General features: G+C 41.6%; 1 long non-coding RNA gene across 1 annotated transcript; it reads right to left on the bottom strand.

The window, feature by feature from the left end:
* Positions 1-4,845, bottom strand: LOC138026997 (uncharacterized). The gene is made up of 2 exons (XR_011127383.1): positions 4,807-4,845; positions 1-669 (listed from the first exon to the last, which is right to left on the bottom strand). It is a non-coding gene; the product is annotated as an uncharacterized lncRNA (long non-coding RNA).
* Between the last annotated feature and the right edge of the window lie 4,021 nt (positions 4,846-8,866).

Genomic DNA, 8,866 nt, shown 5'->3' with positions numbered 1-8,866 from the left:
TCGAGTTTATGTTAATATTTCTTATACTTTACATGTATACATGACAGGAGTACGAGCTAACTCGTTCAGTTCCATTCACTGGTATGTTCCTAGAAAGTGGTGTTGGCAGAGAAGCCACTGATATCAGAGGAGACAGATCTTCTGGAACCAACCCTGCTGGATGAGCTCATCTGTAACACCTCAACAATGGCTTCAGTATACCCCAAGCCACCAAGCTCTCTTTCATAATGGCGACTAAATTTAATATTCTTTTGTTTTAATGCTAATACGCCTTTCTAACCTCGCTGTCATGGGAAAAATACAAAAGAATACATAAACCAAAGTGAGGGCAGGTCTAACAAACATAAATACAAAGGAATAACAAATACGCCGCCATTTATGAAAGTGGTCTATACTGCAGCAAGAAGGTTTACACTACCTCCCAGAGCTGAACATAATCACCAGGTATTAAGCCCAAACCATCTATATTGTCATACTCATCAACATGATCATCATTTAGGAGGTAGTGTGGCTGAGTGTTAAGGGCGCTGGATGCCGGACGCTTGGTGTACACAATTTCAAGTCCTGGGCTAACCACCGGCAGGATTTGTTTGGCAGTCTCTGGTTCAATCCTCAGCTGCTCTCGTACTAAGCCAACTGGTCTGTCTCCTTCAAGTTGGGACTCTTAAGCTGTTGAGTTTGAGTGGTTTGTTTCATTGTGACCCTGGAAAGACTTAAAGGGGAGCGGTCAATAAAGTGCAAAGTGACAATTTATTATTATATGACAAGCTCTGGGAGTGGGCAAGATGCACAAATTCTGTGTTCTGATTGTCTACCCAAGCAGGCAAGATATATATGTTATTGACCAAGAGCGAGGTTAACATGGCTGGATATTGACAGAGTTCTCTTTTTGTGTCCGTAAAAAAGCAAAGAGAGAACGAGGCCAATATCCAGCCATCTTGACCGCACTAGCTTGGTCAATAAAAGATTTATTACACAGCATAAAGAGCACTGAAAATATTAACTTCATACTTGTTTAATTTCGAGCACTGAAAAGGAAGCCACAATCTTGGACTTAATTTGTGCTATTGTCGTTTCAAATTGTGGGATCATTCATGTAATGAAAGCCAATTTTTTGTGACTTACAATGGGGGACAGTGCGAATCAGTAAGTAACAAATGACCAGTATGGTTGTTATTGGTGTTATCTAACCAATGAGGAACGTTTCGCCAGGCCCCTACCTGTAAATCAGAATCTGCAAGGGTATCAGAGCCCAAGGGGCTGTATCGACTGTCAAAAGGAAGGAAAGGGGCAGTTGTGCGACCACTGCCACATTTATGGTAGTAGTGACCATTGGGTCCGTGGATGTCGGAAACGGAGATCAGGGCCGGGAAACAGGCGGGGGCTACAGCCGAGGGACAGGAAGTAGCCCTGCCCCAGGAAAGATTTATAAAGTCCCACCAGTGTGCTACTTGTCAGAGGATTGCAGCAGGATCCCAACAAAGTTTCAAGCAATATTTAGGTTGTAAAGCAGTTCGTTATTGTGGTCGAAGTTGTCAGAAACGTCACTGGGACAGTCACAAGGGTCTCTACCAAGCGATCCAGCAACTGGAAGCTAGGAACAGTTCGCCAGTACTTCGGGGGGATGGTTATGTATTTGCTAGTCATTTGAAACCCAGGCAGCGTGTGGTAGTTAAAGGGGGATACGAGTATATCCTGGTTATAGTTGATCATTTTACAAGATTTGCCCAAGCGTATGCGACCACGAACAGCAGCGGACAAATTGTATAATGACTTTATATTACGTTTCGGGTTTCCGGCAAGAATCTTGCATGATCAAGGTGGTGAATTTGAAAATCAGTTGTTCCATCGGCTGGAGGAATGCTGTGCTTTGATCCGCTCTCGAACAACGCCTTATCATCCCCAAGGAAACGGAAAGACAGAACGCCTGAACCAAACACTGCTATCCATGCTAAGAACTTTGCCTGAGCACCAGAAGTCCAAGTGGAAGGACAGCCTCCAAAAGGTGGTTCATGCTTACAATTGCACTCGCCATAAAGCAACAGGATATTCGCCATTTTTCCTATTGTTTGCCCGATCCCCAAGACTCCCAATTGATGTCATATTTGGTACCAAACCCACTGCCTACTCAAGTTACCTTACTCAAGAGGCAATGAAAGAAGCATACGGAATAGCCAGTAAGAAATCTCGGCTATCTGGACTCAGAGGCAAGAAACAGTATGACCGGAGAGTTCACAGTCCAGTACTCCAGCCAGGCGACCGAGTCCTTGTACGAAACTTAAGTGAGAGAGGCGGCCCTGGGAAGCTGAGGTCCTACTGGGAAGACACCATCCACCAGGTAGTGAAACGGAAAGGTGAAGAGAGAAATTATGCCTGAATCTGGTGGAGGGCGACACCGCGTGATTCACTGTAACCTTCTACTTCCATGCAACGATCTTCCTTTTGAAGCAAGGCCCGGTGACACCCGCAAAAGATCAAAACGGAAGTTGCCAACTGCCCAGCCACATCTGTCGTCACCAGGGGACTCCAATGTCGGAGACAGTTCTGAAGAAGAATCCGCAGGGATGTAAACTTTCACTCCTGTAGAGCCAGAAAGCGCGTTGTCAGACAGTACCTGTTCAGCCAAGGAGCCTTCAGCCAACCAGGCATGCGCTGATTAGGAGGCGGCCTCCAGTATCTACCAACCTGACCTGCAGACACAAGCACCGACAGATCCAGTCCTTGAACCATCTGTAGTAGAGCAGTCAGAAGTCAGACCAGGAGAAGGGAGACCGATAAGGGAGCGGAGACCACCTACCTTACTAACTTATGACAGCTTTGGAACTCCGACCTATTACCAACCAGCGGGACTGTGTTTAATTAGCCATAATGCGAGAGCGGCACCAGTACCTGTACCCCTGGCACCAGGACCCCTTAGAGGAACTCCTAATGTGTGCGTGAACTCTGTTTGGCCAGTTACACCTTACGGATACGTTGGCTCGTATCCTCTCTAAAGTGATCAGAAAAATCCTAACACGAACTTTGTGAATTTTTTTTTTCTATGATTAAGTGGACTCTAAACAGTGTGCAACAAATGCATATGCATCTATGACGAGCCGTATTGACATGATTGTATTTAAGAAATTAAGGAGCGTACCAAATACCAACTGTTTATCATATGTGTTGTGTCCTTGAGAGAAACAGAAAACGTTTTCAAGTTGGTCACGCAATGACATACTTGCGTTACCGTGAATACGCGTAACACAATTTACACCATAAAGAACATAATTGTCTCAATGTTTGGTGGAGTCACTATCGCTAGACCCACCAAAACGAGTTTGGTTTCCTTCCATGTAAAATAGGAGAACGGAAAACTTGAAACTCTTGTGTCGACTATGTTTCTTTTCCACTGAAACAATCGCAGGACAAATATCGACACAGGAGGGGTTATTGTGTGATAACTGTCCTGTGAGTTTTCACCATGTAACATACAGTAACCAATAAAATCCCGCCAAAATAAATGAATGCGTTGTAATGCACCTATCATCGGCCATCCCCTGGGGGGAGGGGGGGACCCCGGGCAAATATCACGTTGTATGGGGACTTAATTATAGAGGGTTTGAACGATCATTTTACCCTGCAGGTGGGGGAAATGAGGGAGGTTTGGTTTCCGGAGGCCTTGCACCCCGGGGAAAACAGGGGTGAAAAAGAAATAGGTCAATTTCAAGTTGTCTTACATCAATAACATAAAGACTGCTGTACAGAAAAATGTGGGCTTACCTTCTCCTTGTGGAAAATGGCGGAGTGCGTGAGCTCAGGTATTGTAATGTATTTGATCCATTTCCATCGTGTTATTCCTTATATTTACTGCTTCAGATGTAACAATGGAAGACAATTTACTAACATTAGACTTTACAAGTTTACTGTGGTTTGATGCTGTTCAATATGATCCCCACCTGAAGGGGAATTTCTTAACCTTGATTGCTCTGTGTCCCCTTCAAGGAGGGGGAAATCAAGAACTTCGACAGGATCCTGTACAAAGTCCCCTCCCTTGTCTGGGGTCCCCCCCCCCCCACCCAAGGGATGGCCGATGATAGGTGCATAAGGAGCAATACTGCCCGCCTGGGATTGCCCGTAAAAGATTTTCTGTGATTTCTCTCTCTTGATGGAACTAGAAAACGAAAAATCGAAAGCGCCAATGAGAATGAAAGCGAAGAAAACAAAAATGTCCATGAGTTTCAAAAATATCTTTTGCAACAAAAACCGGCAATCACAAAAGTAAAAACCCAAAGAGACATGAAGGCGTGGAAGTGGTTTTTTGTTTACAACAACACAAAAACAGATAACTGTGTGACATACCTGAAGACGAACAGAAGTTACTGTTGTTACTGTTGTGCAAATTTTTCAAAATCGTGAAGACATTGGACGACACATAGTACGAGCCTGTTAGTTTGACGTGTTTTCAACAAAGTCTTCAGCGTTCCTTGAACGAAAGAGGTTCAGACGTGAACAGAATTGAGGGAGACAAGTTCAAACTCTCTAGAGAAGTCTTAATTGCCAAACGCCGACAGCTTCTTGTAGAACATCGCAAAGGGAACAAACCCAACGCCGCCCGCGAGCTGACAGAAGCCGAAGAAAAGAACCTTTTCGGTTAGAGTTGAAAAGACTAACCCCCGCTCCGTGGGCTACCCACTGGCCTCCGCTCGGCGGACTTTTCCATGGACTACTCCGCGGACTACCCAGCGAACTACCCCCACAGACTACCCCCATGGACTACCCAAATAATCAAACACATTTACTTTTACCGGGGAAGAGACACAAGCCTACCTGCTCAACGTGCACGATCAAAACAGCCGCCATTTTCTTTTCACCAACTTCCTCTACCCAGTCTTTTTTCCATATTCGCCCCATTCTTAATCGGCCATCAGTCTAGACACTAAAGAAACTGTGGTGCTGCGTCGGTGGGAGAGTGACACAAAAATTGGGTCAGTTTTATCAAACGAATTGATAAAGGTTGAATTACTGCACTGGGAAAGATTTAGGAAGCAAACGTTTCGAGCGTTAGCCCCTCGTCAAAGCGAAATTCTCCAATTTAGCCGCAAAATGCGCCCTAATGCCCGAAAAAGTGATAATAATGTATGATATTTACAGGGTATTAATGAACAATTTGTTTGCTTGGATCAGGCACATTTTTTTGTCGTCAATTGTCATCCCACTTTTAACGGACAAAAGTCCCACGGCTGCCGGTTCAGCAATCCACCAGCGAGTTTTTCATGTCAATTGTTTTTATCGTTGTGTAGACCGTAAAGTGTTTCTGCCAACATTGAAGGACATTCCAGCCGCGAATGAAGTACAGAATCAAATCTCGGATGTCAACTTTTCATCAGGTAGGAATGGCTGTCAACGTGGCACGCAGCAGTTCTCCCGTTGGTAATTTCAGTCTATGGTACATTATACAGTTCGAAGTAACCAGGTGGACAATCCGACATAGTTTGACCCTACTCTGGTTTAAAATGGATTGAACTTAAAGATTTTCGATTAAAGACCCAAGATCTTGAATTGTAAATATTTTTATTGTACTCACTTTAACCTGGAGAGGAGTCATGCCATGTCTGATTTCAGTCGAAGTTCCTTGGCGTGAAGTTCATGGCAAGTATGGCCGCAGGGTTTATCATAACTCTGCCAGAGGGGAGCCAATAAACCCTCCACTTTTCAGCTGAACTAGACGCTCCGTCAGCGTACACTGGGTCATTCCAGCAATGGCCCTTTGGTTCACACGTTCACACGTTCACACGTTGAATTAGTTTGTAATGTTGTGTCCCGTTTTGAGGTCTTCTACTTTTTAAAACTTTGGTAATAAATTGAGTTCAAAAAGGCAAAACAAAAAAACACTCGTTTCTTCTTTAAATAATGGATGGCGCAGTGATGAGAGCACTCGATTTGATTTGTGTTAATTGTTAATTTCAGTTCACGGTATCCCCAGTTAGCGCTAGAACAACTAGACACTTGATATGTTGCTTTGCTTTCCTTTTTTTCCAAATGCCCCCCAAAAAGGATGAAACATTGCAAGAACCACTTAAAACTGTTGAACGACATAAAAAAAAATACTGCAAAAGGAAAGAGAAGCCATGGATGGCCATAAATGTACAAGATTGAAAGGGATTACATTTGGGTAATCTTCAAAAAAAGTCTGCCCCACGTTTTTCAAATTATGAAAAATTGCCTGGATAAAGGTCGTTTCTTTCTCAGAATCATTTCGTTAGTGCTATAACGATAATTTCCTCGGTAAAGGAATTCCACATTACCATTTTCGAGTTTTAAACTCGTGATTAACTAAAGATTTTCCCGAAACACCCAAAAATAACCTGACATAGCCCCTTTAAGTGAAATAGTCTGCAAAAAACTAACTCCAAATTACTCTGGCGGACGTTTTCCTGCATGTCTAGAGTTGCACTGCCAACGTTTATGCCACACACTAAGGTCAAATTTGTTTTTGGTTTACGTTTGCAACAAATGGTTTTGCAAACCTGGGAGTTACGGTGTAGCCCTTTTAATTCGCGCTGCTTAATTTTTGAGGATTTTGCGGATAGTACTTGATCCGCCGAAATAAGTTTCAGCAGAAAAAAGCACCATCAAAATTAAAACCATAAAAATTTACTCCCGTTAATATAACTAAAAATGGCTTTTAATCCACATAGTGGGGTCAAAAAGATCCTTTATTTTAATATTTGCATTGAGAAAAAGCAATTGGAGCTTGCTACAAACAAAAAGCAACGATAAAAGGTTAAGTCAATACTTTTCTAGTCTCTGGGGCATAAGAAACGAACTCAAAGCAGTCAATCAAAAGGTCACGTTAACTATTTTTAAGGCCTCCAGAATGCCACATTTTCCCCACCCGTTCTCGATGATTGAGGAGTTTTTTTACCAAAGAGTGATAGAAGTTGAATATAGTTTTGCTGCTTGAAAGGAAAACCACAAAAATTAGTTCCGGGCGGAAATTCGCGCCGCAAAAATTGGTTCCCGCAAACTTAAAAAAATCGCCAATCCGCAAAGTAAAAGTCCCGCAAAAATTGTATGCTACACGGTAATAGTAAAACGCAAGCCAAAAGAGAGATGAAGAAAAAATAACATAGTTTTTACATAAAACTCTGATTTTCGAATTCTCAGCCAAGGATTAATCACAGTCGATCGCAAAAACACTAAATCTGTCAGAAGGAAGAGATTAATCACCTGCTAGGCAACCGCAAAGGTGCACATGATCACCTTGTGTCAAGGTTCTTGTTTATAATGGATGAAGAATGTTCGTCACTTTTAGAGATGAACAACGTACTTTTTAGCCAAGAAACTTACGTCTTTCGTTTTTTAATTTTGTTGTAATATTTGACTGACTATTTATATTTCATCTGTCGTTTCCGGAAGCCTTCTTTGTCGGGTTATTGACCCGTGACCGGACTCTTAATTGGAACAATGGTGATCCATCCCTTCACTGAAGAACCATTTCTTTCAATAATGAAGCAAAAAATGAACAAGAAGCTTTCTTTCAAATAATTCTTGACTGACAAGAATTAGTCGAATTTCAAATTGTTTTGTTTTTTTGCCTTGTTGCGTACAAACAAACAAAATTACAAATAGCCAGAAAATTGTAACACGGACTACTCAAGGTGTTTACGGTTTCATGGTCTCTGGTATCCAACTCAAATAAGTTACCAGAGAATTTGCCGTTTGGTTTCAGTGTTAAACATAACACTATAGTTTTTAAAATATTACCGAGAACTCGACGAAGAGTTCAATCAGCGAATTTACTTCTTGTGCGTGCGTGTGTTGTGGCGATGTTTATTTCAAGCCCGCATGCAAATTTTTAACAGAGAAAATTAAATTACAAAAAATACTCCACTTAAAGGTTGTTAAAAAGCTTTATTTTTGGTAGTTCATTTGGAAGAAAAAATGTCACAAAAACCTTTCCCACCGTAAAATTTATTGAAACAAACAAAATATCGGCTATTAGAGGCAAAAAAACCCTTCCAATTTTAATTACGTGCGTGCAAACAAGAAAGGTCAAGAAACATAACAGCATTTAAATTTCAGTATGACAATTCACATCAAACCCTTCTCGGAAGAACGTGGACCGTAAATAATGAAGTACAAAAGAGGCAACAGGCTTTCTTTCAAATAATTCGTTACTGTCACATTTCCAATTTTTCTCTACCTAAACACTGTGCAGAGTTGAAGGGCCAGACAACTTAGATGCTACTTCACTAAACACTGTTATGCATTCAAGGCATTCGATTCCTTCAATGTTTGTTAAATCCATAAAAAAAATGCCATTTGATTTCAGTGTTGTATACAATACCAAGCTAGTAAAATATTAGAAACAAAGATCACTTGCTATTCAACGGCGAAAAATGAAATTGTTGTCGAAGACCATTACTTGTCGCTTTAAGGCCATGATTCCAGTATTCATTTTTCACCGTGCGTGCAAACAAGAAAGGTCAAGAAACATAACAGCAATTAAATACATTTCAGTATGACAGTTCACATCAAACCCTTTTCGGAAGAACGTGGACCGTAAATAATGAAGCACAAAAGAGGCAACAGGCTTTCTTTCAAATAATTCGTTACTGTCACATTTCCAATTTTTCTCTTCCTAAACACTGTGCAGAGTTGAGGGGCCAGACAACTTAGATGCGACTGCACTAAACACTGTTATGCATTCAAGGCATTCGATTCCTTCAATGTTTGTTAAATCCATAAAAAAATGCCATTTTATTTCAGTGTTGTAATTGTATATAATGCCAAGCTAGTAAAATATTAGAAACAAAGATCACTTGATATCCAACGGCGAAAAATGAAATTGTTGTCGAAGACCATTACTCTCTAGAGGGAGCTA

The sequence above is a fragment of the Montipora capricornis genome, chromosome 12, assembly GCF_036669925.1.
Source record: "Montipora capricornis isolate CH-2021 chromosome 12, ASM3666992v2, whole genome shotgun sequence".
Classification (NCBI taxonomy): Eukaryota; Metazoa; Cnidaria; class Anthozoa; order Scleractinia; family Acroporidae; genus Montipora; species Montipora capricornis.
Note: the sequence above shows the minus strand (reverse complement) of the source record. Positions and strands in the feature narration are given on the sequence as shown.